General features: G+C 36.5%; 1 non-coding gene across 1 annotated transcript; it reads right to left on the bottom strand.

Moving 5' to 3' along the window:
* Positions 1-6,929: 6,929 nt before the first annotated feature.
* On the bottom strand, positions 6,930-7,067 carry LOC120094965 (U4 spliceosomal RNA). Its single transcript, XR_005489634.1, has one exon. It is a non-coding gene; the product is annotated as a U4 spliceosomal RNA (small nuclear RNA).
* Positions 7,068-10,769: the final 3,702 nt, after the last annotated feature.

Genomic DNA, 10,769 nt, shown 5'->3' with positions numbered 1-10,769 from the left:
CCTGGTCTGTTTCAATCAATCCCATAGACGGGCTAATAAACAAATCTTCCTCTACTAGATCCTGAAAGCACACCAAGTTTTTTGTTTGTTTGGTTTTGGGGTTTTTTTGGGGGGGTTATGTTGTTTTCTTTTTTTTATAAAAAAGCACCAATCTGCTCTTGTGATTTCACTGACCTGTAGCTCATGAAGATGGAATATATTTAAGAAACAAGTACTTACTGAAACACACAATACAATTTTGTAGAGCCCAGGGGAATAATAAAAATATACCTTTTTAATATTAGGTCTCAAACCTGGATGAATCTCCCCAGGTATCTTCAGTTCCTCCCAGCACCTCTTACCCTGCCTTCTACCCTAAATTTTCTAGCCTAGGTGATGGGCTTCTCTTCTCCCAGAAAGTTCATATAAACTCAGCCATTTTGGACACAGCATCTCTGAGTTCTTCCTCTGTTTGCCTCATGGTTTCTTGGACTCTGAGACATTGGGTTCCCAGGTACTCCTTTTGTTCCCTCTCTTCTCTTTTCTTTCCTCCTTCCTTGACCAAAGGCCCTGTTCAATCTGCTGGTTATGCTCAAGTCTAAAGAGTTCTATCTGCTTCTGGCTGTTTTCTTTCTCAGATCTACAATAAACTTTCTCTTCAACCCATACTTGATAGTATAGAGTTATAGAGATGACTGACTAGGTTGGCTGTTATTTTAGTTATTTTAACATAAACAAAAGGCTGAGGTGTTAGTCTCAAACTCAGAACAAATGGCTAAGGGACCTATTATTTAACATATCAAAGGGATGCTGTCTTCCGGGATTCTCAGCAACTATAGGTTACAGAATCATCCTGGCCATCATATTTAACCCTCTACCTAAACTCCCCAGCTACTGTGATTCCTATATAAGTAAGGCTCTTATTTGGGCTGGTCACCTGATTCTGAGCTGGCTGCACTCATGGATCTGTCTTTGTCCATTTGTCAACCCCCTCTCCCTCTCTCTCCCTCTCTTGCACTCTCCCTCTCACTCACTTCCTGGCCCAGTTCAATGTGCTGATCCTGTTCTGTCTGGAACCTTCCAAAGGCCTTTGGCTGTACCCTTCCTCACATCTGTAATAAACATGCTCCCCCACAATACTTTGGAGCAGTCATATCTTTATTTTTTTTCATTCAATTCTAACTGGCTATCAGATGGATCTCGGTTAAATCGGAGAAAGATATCTGTAAATACTTTGCACAGGTACTGCAGAAGATGAGCACAAGGGTCAGAGCTCAATGCAGGACTCAACATCTGGGCTGGGGCAGGTTGGGCTTGAAGGTGTGGCTAGGATAGGCATAGAGCTGAAGTACTCTGAATCACTGATATCAGGGAGAGGATACTCAGAGTTCTCAGGTCTCCCTCCAGCAGGTCTCCGTGAATATTGTTTGGAGAATAGATATAAGAATTGATTCCAGCTCCTTGAAAACAGCTTTAAACTTAGAACTTTTCCTAACATGTTAGGATTTCTGTCTTGCCTATCAGCTATCCTCTCTTTACTAATACTTGAAGTATCCTAGAATCTTCTGAAGAATTGATTTTCAAAACTAGGGGCTAAAAGGAACCTCCTTTTCCCTCAAAGCAAGAGAATCTTCTGTCCAGGAGATTAGCTTCTTTTTCCTCTTTAAATATTTAGAAATTTGGGATATATATGTGTGTGTGTGTGTGTGTGTGTGTGTGTGTGTGTGTGTGTGTCTTTGTGTGTGTGTGTCTGTGTGTGTGTCTGTGTGTGTGTGTATATATATATATAGATAGATAGATAGATAGATATAGATAGATAGATAGATAGATTTCTACAGCTCTTTTATAACTTTTGCTATCTATACAAGAGTGCTGACCCCCACCTTTTCTAGAACATATGGCTAATTACTTTCTCTGTACTTGCTGCATCCTTCAGTTCAGTCATGATAGTGGGCTTTCATTTTGACACTGGTAGCTTTGGCTGAAGAGTGAGAAATAGGGTCTGGAGAAATGACTAAATGGTTAAGAGCACCGGTTGTTCTTCACAAAACTTCCCAGCACTCACATGAAAGCTCATCATCATGCCAGCTTTCGAATTAGGAGAGCCAAAGCCTTCTTTCCCAGTCTTTCCCTGCTCCAGGCATGGACATGAGACCAAGACATAGATCCAAAAACAAAGATATAAACAAACAAATGAAACACACCTACCCCCTTTTTAATTAAAAAAATATTTATTTGATATTTTTCTCCCTGTAATGTTTTTCTTTGGCTTAGCAGGACACTCTAAATTTTAGACTATTAAATCGCAGATCCATCAGTATCTAAGAAATTAAGATTCCTCGAGGTTTCTTTTTCCATAAAGTCTAAAATCCCTTTCCTGTTTTTCTTGCAGGCCTCTAAATGTGTTTTCCATTTTCAACAATGTATGTTCTTTATTACTATTTGCCCAATGTTTAGTGGTGCTTTGCACGTTGTAGCATTTCCCTACCATCATTAGTTGCTCTCTAAAGAGCATGTTCAGCCCCTTCCTGTTGTCTTTCAAAGCTTACATCACTAGCCCTCTGTGGGTTTCTGAATTCTCTGTTTCCAAGCATATTGGAAACTTGTGAGAAGCAAAATAATATGTTGCTAGCACTAAAGTATCTTAGTTACGGCCCACTCTTGTTTCACCTTACTATGTAAAAACCTATTTCTCAGACGTGTGTTTTTTCAGCAGCTATTTCTTTCAAATCGAAAGCTACTAAAAAGGGTTGAGTATTTCAAAATATTACTGATTTGTATATCTTCGTTTATTTTGATTGCGATAACAGAATGCTGTCAACACAGTGACTTACAAACAATAGGTACTTCTCCTGATAAGAAGGAATGCAGAGTCAAGGGTCAAAGCACCTGCATATTTCATGTCTGAGGGGAACATATTCCTTTGCTCATAGATTGATCTTTCCAACCATGTTCTTAGGCCATGAGACCAATGCAGCTTTCTAAGACACTAATCTCATTTATGAGGGCCTTGACCTCATGACAGATGCACTGACTTTGCAGAGGCTCAAACTCTTAACATCCCCTCATTAGGGACTACGATTCAGCATAGACATATATAGAATGGCAATGTTTTATACCCAAACTCATAAATGATTAAAGTAACCCATATCTGTCTATCTGTTTTACTTTAACAAATTTCAAAGTTATTATATTCACTCTGTACTCTCACTTCCATATTTATGAGATAAGCAATTTTCTTGTTATATTTTATAACTAATTCAATTATAAAATAACCCACCTGCATTTTCAATTTAAAATATATTATATATTCAATTATAAAACAATTCATTTCTACGTTGTTGGAATCTTCTCAAAACTCAGCATGCTAGGAATTGCCTGGTGATCTTCCTTACCTTAGTTTCTGTGGTTTATTAGGTAAGGAGCACAGCCCGTGATTCATTTAAATTTTCTGAATAGTGGTTGACCTCCGTATTCACTACTATACTAATACCTTCATAAAACAAAATCTTAAGTGTTCTTTCACTTTTGTGGAAGTGGCTTGTGCAGGCAAAAGTACATGATTCCCAGGAAATGGAAACCAGAGCCCTGCTGTGGTCTCCTAAAACTTTCCTAACAACTGGAGGATTCGTCCAAGTAAATTTTTACTTCCCTATTCCTGTTAAGTTTGCCACTGATTGCTGATAGTTTAGTGACCTTTTGAAGGCATTGTCATGTACTGGTATCCTTGATCTACTGGACATGGCTAGCTGCATTTACATGGTGAATTCACTCTCCTGACCAGTCATTGTTTGGTTCTAAGTGACTTCCCAAAGTCAGTACTGATGTTTTAACTACTCTGAGGCTTTGATTATCTGATAGGAGAAAAATAACCAGGCTAATATGTTGAGATTTTAATGGTTTTTACTTCCCCTTACACACCCAGCACACCCCTATCTTTAATTAAGATATTTTTTCCTATTTTGTTTTCTAATCTCCGCAGGTGTTTGTCTCTCCCTACTTAATGATAATTTTCTATTCACATCAAATGCAATTTCTTTCTCCTTCATGAAAACATAGCAGATCATGTCATCACGTACATGGTCATCTTTCCTTAGCATGGACATGGTGAAGGCAAAACTTATTATATACTTATGTATATAGTTTCTTATGGGTCTTGTGTGTTCACTTTTCAAAAGGAAGAACTTCTTTAATGACAGGTTTTCAGTAATTAACATAGATAGATGTATAATTAATGTACCTGAAATGAAATGTAGGAATGTAGACCTTACATACATATATATATACTATTGAAATATTGACATAAATATCAGCAATAATACTTAAAAGTGAGAATTATAAATCCCAACTTTGATCCACAGCTACCAGCTACTAAAACTAAAAGAAAATAAATTTAAAAACTACTTTATCTATAAAAGTTTGATGCATCAAAACAAGAAAAGTAACACATTGAGACAAAACATTTGAAAAACAGTGAATGAGAACATTTGCATAAAGAATGTCAAAATATTCAGAGGGAAAATAGTCTTCCACAAGTTGTGTCAGGGCCAGTGGGTACCAACAGACAAAAGAATGGAGGTGGCTATTATGTAACTCGGAATAAATCATGTGTCCGAGTGTACAAAGAAAAATAGAACTATACAGCTTTGTGACCTTGGATGAATAAGTGGTTTCTGAGATATGACTCCAAAAGCAAAATTAAAAACAAAGAGAAGGTGGACAAAAAGATAGATCAATTATACAAAGCAATTCTTTTAACTTATGCTTCAGAGAATATAATCATAAAAGTGACTCAAAACTCAAAGGAAGAGGACTGTGTCTGAAATCAGCATCTCGATTAAGGGCTTAAGTGTCTGGTGTGCCCTATGAACTCTTATCCTTGAACAGTATAACAGTGTCTCAATTAAAAAGTGGCCAAAGTTTACTTAAATTTACATTTTATAACAACATATATATGTATATATATGTGTATGTATATATTGTGTATTTTTGTATATATATAAAATAAATATACATTAGTGTCAGTAATTTGAAAAACTATGACTCAAAACTTACATGAGCTACTACTTAGCTGCTAGGATGGCTATCATCAAAGGGATAATCACAGTGTTGGAATAATTTTGACAGCTCTTCAAAAAGTTAAACGCGGAGTTACTACATGGCACAGAAATTTTACTCCTAGGTAGATCTACAAATTTAAAATGTCTTGATCAAAATTTCTCCAAAGATAATTATAGCATCAGTATTCATAATGTCCACCCAGTAATAATTACCAATATGTTCTGCTTTTAATTGCAAATCAAATAAACAAAATGATATTTACACAGTAGAACATTATTTTAAGATTGAAAGGAATGAAAGCACAAACATTATTTTGACCTGTATGGATCTTATAAAAACTAAATTACATGAGAGAGGCAAAATAGAGATTACAGACAACATTATGCAATTTATGTGAAAGACCATACATGTACTAGTGATTGCCAAGGCTAGTGTAAGGGAAGAATATTGAGCAGTTGCTTAGAGGTGTAAGAGTTTTTTCACATGAAGAAAATGGTCCGTGACAACATCTTGGTGATACTCGTATGATTTCATGATTTTTCTAAATTGGATACAACATAGCCACTAAATGGGAAAGTAGTGGTTTTAGTGGTGGTATACAGCAAATCAATGATAACAAGAAAATATTATAAAGATGCTGTACAGTCACAATAGATAAGATTAGATTTCAGAGGCCCAGGAAATATTCCACAGATGTAAGCCAACATCAGGAGGTAAGACATGTCTATCAGTGTGAATGTGTGTGTCAAAGAATGACTGAGCGATTTGTTGAGAAACTAGACTTTATTGCTGTGACCAAATACCTGGGAAAGATTAATGAACTAATTAATTAAAAGAAGTCTCACAGTTTCTGAGGTTTTATTTAGAGGTCTTCTACCATGAGGCTGTGTTGATTTTGAGCCCTTGTTGAGGGAGAACATTACGTATGTGAAGGCAAGTGGAAACTGTTACTTCATCTGTGGTAGACAGGAAGCAGAAAGAGACAGGAAGTGGTGGTCCAACTTTCAAAGACAGCTCTTCAGATTTCAGTGATCTATTACCTCCAGCTAGACACCACCTTCTTTCTCAGCATTTATTTTAATATTTTATGTTGATAATTTTATATACGAGTAGTCATTTAAACCATTTCTACCCTACACTTTCGCTAACATTTCTCACTCTGCTCACAAGTACCTTCCAATTTATGATCAATTATTTTCAATTACTATTATATTATGTATGTACTCTACTCAGTCCATGTAGTTTTGCTTTAATGTGTGTTTAGGGATGGTCACTTGGGAAAAACCACAGACAGTTAATGATTGCTAAGGGGATTTCTTCCGGGCTGTCGCACTTGGAGATTGTCCAATCCCAAAAGGGACACACCTTCTAAGCTGTAGATAACTGTACAAACAGCACTCACTACCAATAGGAACCAAGTATTCAGGATGCCAAAAGGAGGGACATACTTTTATTCAAACTACCAGAGATATTATGGTGCTGGGTATTTACACAATTGAAAGAGAAGAGTTGAAGAAAGAAGGCAGAGAGGGGCACACAATTGTGGAAGGACTGCAAGGTAATCCTTCCAGACTCTGACAGGGTACATGAAGAATTGCTAAGCAAATGGGACAATGCATTAGAACTGGAAAGGGATACTTCAAAGGATGAGACCACAGTTGTTCAGAACAGCACAAAATTCAGTTGTGAGGTTATCATAGTTTTATTAAGGTGATGGCATCAATACTGAAGAGAATACCAAATGTGGTTTAAATGAATCATATGAATACTTGTTGCCAGAAGAAATTTTGGTATTGAGTTCAGGTAAGGAATTTATTCATGCTATTTCCAGTCATGAGGATTAGTCATGCTTTCACCAAGATTGTATCTCTGTATATAATTGTGAAAAAATAACTTTACATATATTCTTTTCTCCTGTCTTATAGTTCAAAAACTCTACAATGCTCTAGATTTTCTGTTGTTTCAATTAGCAATAATCGCGCCTCGGATAAACCTCATTGGCTACGATACTGCCACTGCGCAAAGCTGTAGATTTTCTGTTGTAAATGTTTTAAATGTCAGTAATAAATAGCAATGTCATGTTACAAATGACATTATCTCTTTATGATAAATTAATAATATTCATTGTGTTTATGAACACTTTGCATAGTGCATTTTAATGGGCACCTAGGCAAAATTTTGGCTATTGTGAATAATACAACAATGAATAAATGAATCAAAACATCTCTTTAATACACAAACGCAATGTCTTTTAGACATAGACCCATTAATAAGTTAACTGAACTAGGTACCAAGGCAAGTATTTCATGATTTTATTCATGCAAATTTAAAACATTGACTACATACACATGTAAATATGAATATGGTCTAGGTAGAGGGGGGAAAGAATTATTGTGATTTGAAGAACACAATACACAAGAATAATAATTCTCCAGTGATCTGTCAGAAAAAAAATGTATGCATGTGCGAAAGAGAAGATACATACACACTCTTCAAAACTGTAAAGATGGTGGATGTCATGTATTCTACAACGAAAATAACAAACAAAACCCCTTAGTTATGTGAGAGAGTATAACCAGGAAGATTCAGTCATCCCATGAGCACATATATTGTAGTTTATGTTGCATATGATATAAAACACAGTATTTATTCATTTTTGTTTGTTTATTTTTTCCTTTTTTTTTTTGGAGCTGGGGACTGAACCCAGGGCCTTGCACTTGCTAGGCAAGTGCTCTACCACTGAGCCAAATCAATGTAAAATGAATAGAAGTGCATGCACACATGAATACTGCAGCAGGAAAGATAAGTCAGTAGGTTGTAGGTTATTTCATTATATATATATATATATATATGTAAATTTAAATATAGTTACAACATTACTGCCACTCTTACTCTCTTCAACCCTTCCCACAGATACTGTGCTTGCTCTCTCCTGAAACCTTGGCATCTTTTTCTTCAGTTGTCATTGTGGCAGTGTCTCTCTCTCTGTGTGTGTGTGTGTGTGTGTGTGTGTGTGTGTGTGTGTGTGTGTCTCAATATACAACTGCAGCCTATCCAGACTTTGCAGTGTTCCTCGTGGGTATATGATTTCAGGACTAACCACTTGCTATTAGATAATAACTAAGTGTCACATCACTAGGAAAAACTATATTTCACTCAGCATCCACTAGTTGCCTATTATGATGGCTATTCTTGGTCTTCATCATGCTATGTGAACTGGGATAAAGTGAAATCTCAAAATTGTTTTGATTTGCATTTTTCCAATTGTAATGAATGATAATTTTTGAGATGTTTCTCAACCATGTTACTTATTTCTTCCTTTGAGAACTATGTTTAGATCTCAGGCATATTCTTTAAGTGGGTCACTTTGTTTTTGCTATTATTGCTGTTGTTGTTGTTGCTGTTGTTGTGCTGTTTCTTAATTCATATGGATATGGAGGTGTCTAGTCCTACAGAAAACCGATGTGCTTGGGGGAAGGTAGGTATGGGGAATGAGACCTAGAGGAGGGCTCCCCCTTCCCAACGGAGAAGGGAAGAAAGGAATGAAGGGAGGTTCTGAAGGATGTGGGTTTTCAGAGAGGAGGAGCTGATACTGAAATTTAAAGTGAATAAATTAATAAATCATCAAAAAGCAAAAAACTGTCTCTGAACTCTTGCAACTGAATTGCTGTGGACTCCACTCCACTGCACTACCTCTCAACTCACTGACTCGGCAGAACTGACTGACTACAACTCAGAGTCTATGCATTTGTCTCCTGAGTGCCGGGATTAAAGCAATGAAGCACCACCAACTCCTGGACCTAAGCTTGTCTTTGCCTGAAACATGCTCTATACAGTCTGGCCTGAAACTCAGAGATCCGCTTGCATCTGTCTCCTAGGATTAAAGGCATGACCATATTCCAGCAGCATCCCACAGACCTAAAAGATATTTGGATGTGATTCCAAGCTAAAGCAGCCACGTTGCTGGGTTAAAATTCCTCTACAAATATTAATCATAAACCTTTGCATAGGAATGCATACTTTAATTCTTAAGAAAGGAGCAATTTGGGGTTGGGGATTTAGCTCAGTGGTAGAGCGCTTGCCTAGCAAGCGCAAGGCCCTGGGTTCAGTCCCCAGCTCCAAAAAAAAAAAAAAAAAAAAAAAAAAAGAAAGGAGCAATTTGAAGAAATTTCCCTTTTAAATTATATTTTGCAATTACAAAGAAAAGTTACTTTAGATTCTCGGTAATTCAATATTCTGTAGATATTAGTCACATTTGCCCAAGCAATATCTGAGGAATAATATTTTTAAATTATGTAAATAGTTTGGTAGTTAATGTTGATTGTCAACCAAATGGCAAGCAACTGTTTACGTCTGTAAGGAATTTTCCTGATCAGGTTTTTTGTTGTGGAAAGGGCCACCCTAAATGTGGCTGAAACATTCTCATGGCACCCCATTTACAAAAATGTTGGAAGAAGAAAACTGCTTTTTACTTGCTTATTTCCATTTTTTTCTTTCTGTTGAGTTTGTCTACATCGATGCTATGGCTGGGTTCCTTCACTGACATTAGAACCAGCTTCTTCGGGCTGCCAATGTAGATTAAAGATCAGCAGCTATCTAGGAATACCATGGCCTTCAGCACCAAATCTCTCTAGGAATACCATGGCCTTCAGCACCAAATCTCTCTAGGAATACCATGGCCTTCAGCACCAATTCTCTCTAGGAATACCATGACCTTCAGCACCAAATCTCTCTAGGAATACCATGGCCTTCAGCACCAAATCTCTCTAGGAATACCATGGCCTTCAGCACCAATTCTCTGTAGGAATACCATGGCCTTCAGTACCAAATTGGTACTGCTGAGACAACTGGCTCTCTGAACTGAGCAACTACAATATCCCCAGCCTCTCCAAAGTCAGTCGTTTTAGACCACCCAAATGATATCACGTAAGAGAATCTAATCAAGTCCCTTCTTCGTGCTCTAAGTTTTGGTTCTCTAGAGACTTCTGACTAATACAATGTTTACTCATGATAATTAATTTGAGGAAGTTATAATCACTTTGGAAATGAATCCAAGCTTGAGAGAGATAGTAGATTAAGGTACTTGGTATCCTGAATAATGGTGTCACCATTTTCTCTGGCAAGCAGGAGTGCAACCTCAAACTGTGAGCTCAAATACAGCCTTGTTTCTTAAGTCGTTGTTGACAAGCATTTTGTCCCAGTGAGAAAAATTACTTCATACATATAATACATCATCATATATTTTATAAATGTTAAGATATTTTATTTATAACCCATTATTTATGATCTTGGCATTGATCATTTGATTAAAATAATACATTCTAAATTCATGTGACCTCCATATATATGTGTGTATGTGATGGTGGTTTGTTTGCTCTTTATAATTAACACATATGCTAAAATTATGTAATCTGTTCTCCTTCCCAAATAGTTATGGATACTCAACCTCTCTCCCTCCATCTAAATGTAATATGTATGTATGTATGTATGTATGTATGTATGTATGTATATATATTTTTCTTTTATGCGTTATCAAACCTGAATCATTGTTTACTTTCATCCATCAATAATTCTTACCTAATAGTTATTCTCATATGTTCACTGAATTGTGATTTTTTTCAATAACATGAATTCTTCCCAATTCAGCACTTGTTATTCAACCCAGCCCAGGACTGGCACCATACACAATATGCTAGCCTCCCAAATTAATTACTGAATAAAAAAAATGC

Source organism: Rattus norvegicus, chromosome 9 (assembly GCF_036323735.1).
Source record: "Rattus norvegicus strain BN/NHsdMcwi chromosome 9, GRCr8, whole genome shotgun sequence".
Lineage (NCBI taxonomy): Eukaryota > Metazoa > Chordata > Mammalia > Rodentia > Muridae > Rattus > Rattus norvegicus.
Note: the sequence above shows the minus strand (reverse complement) of the source record. Positions and strands in the feature narration are given on the sequence as shown.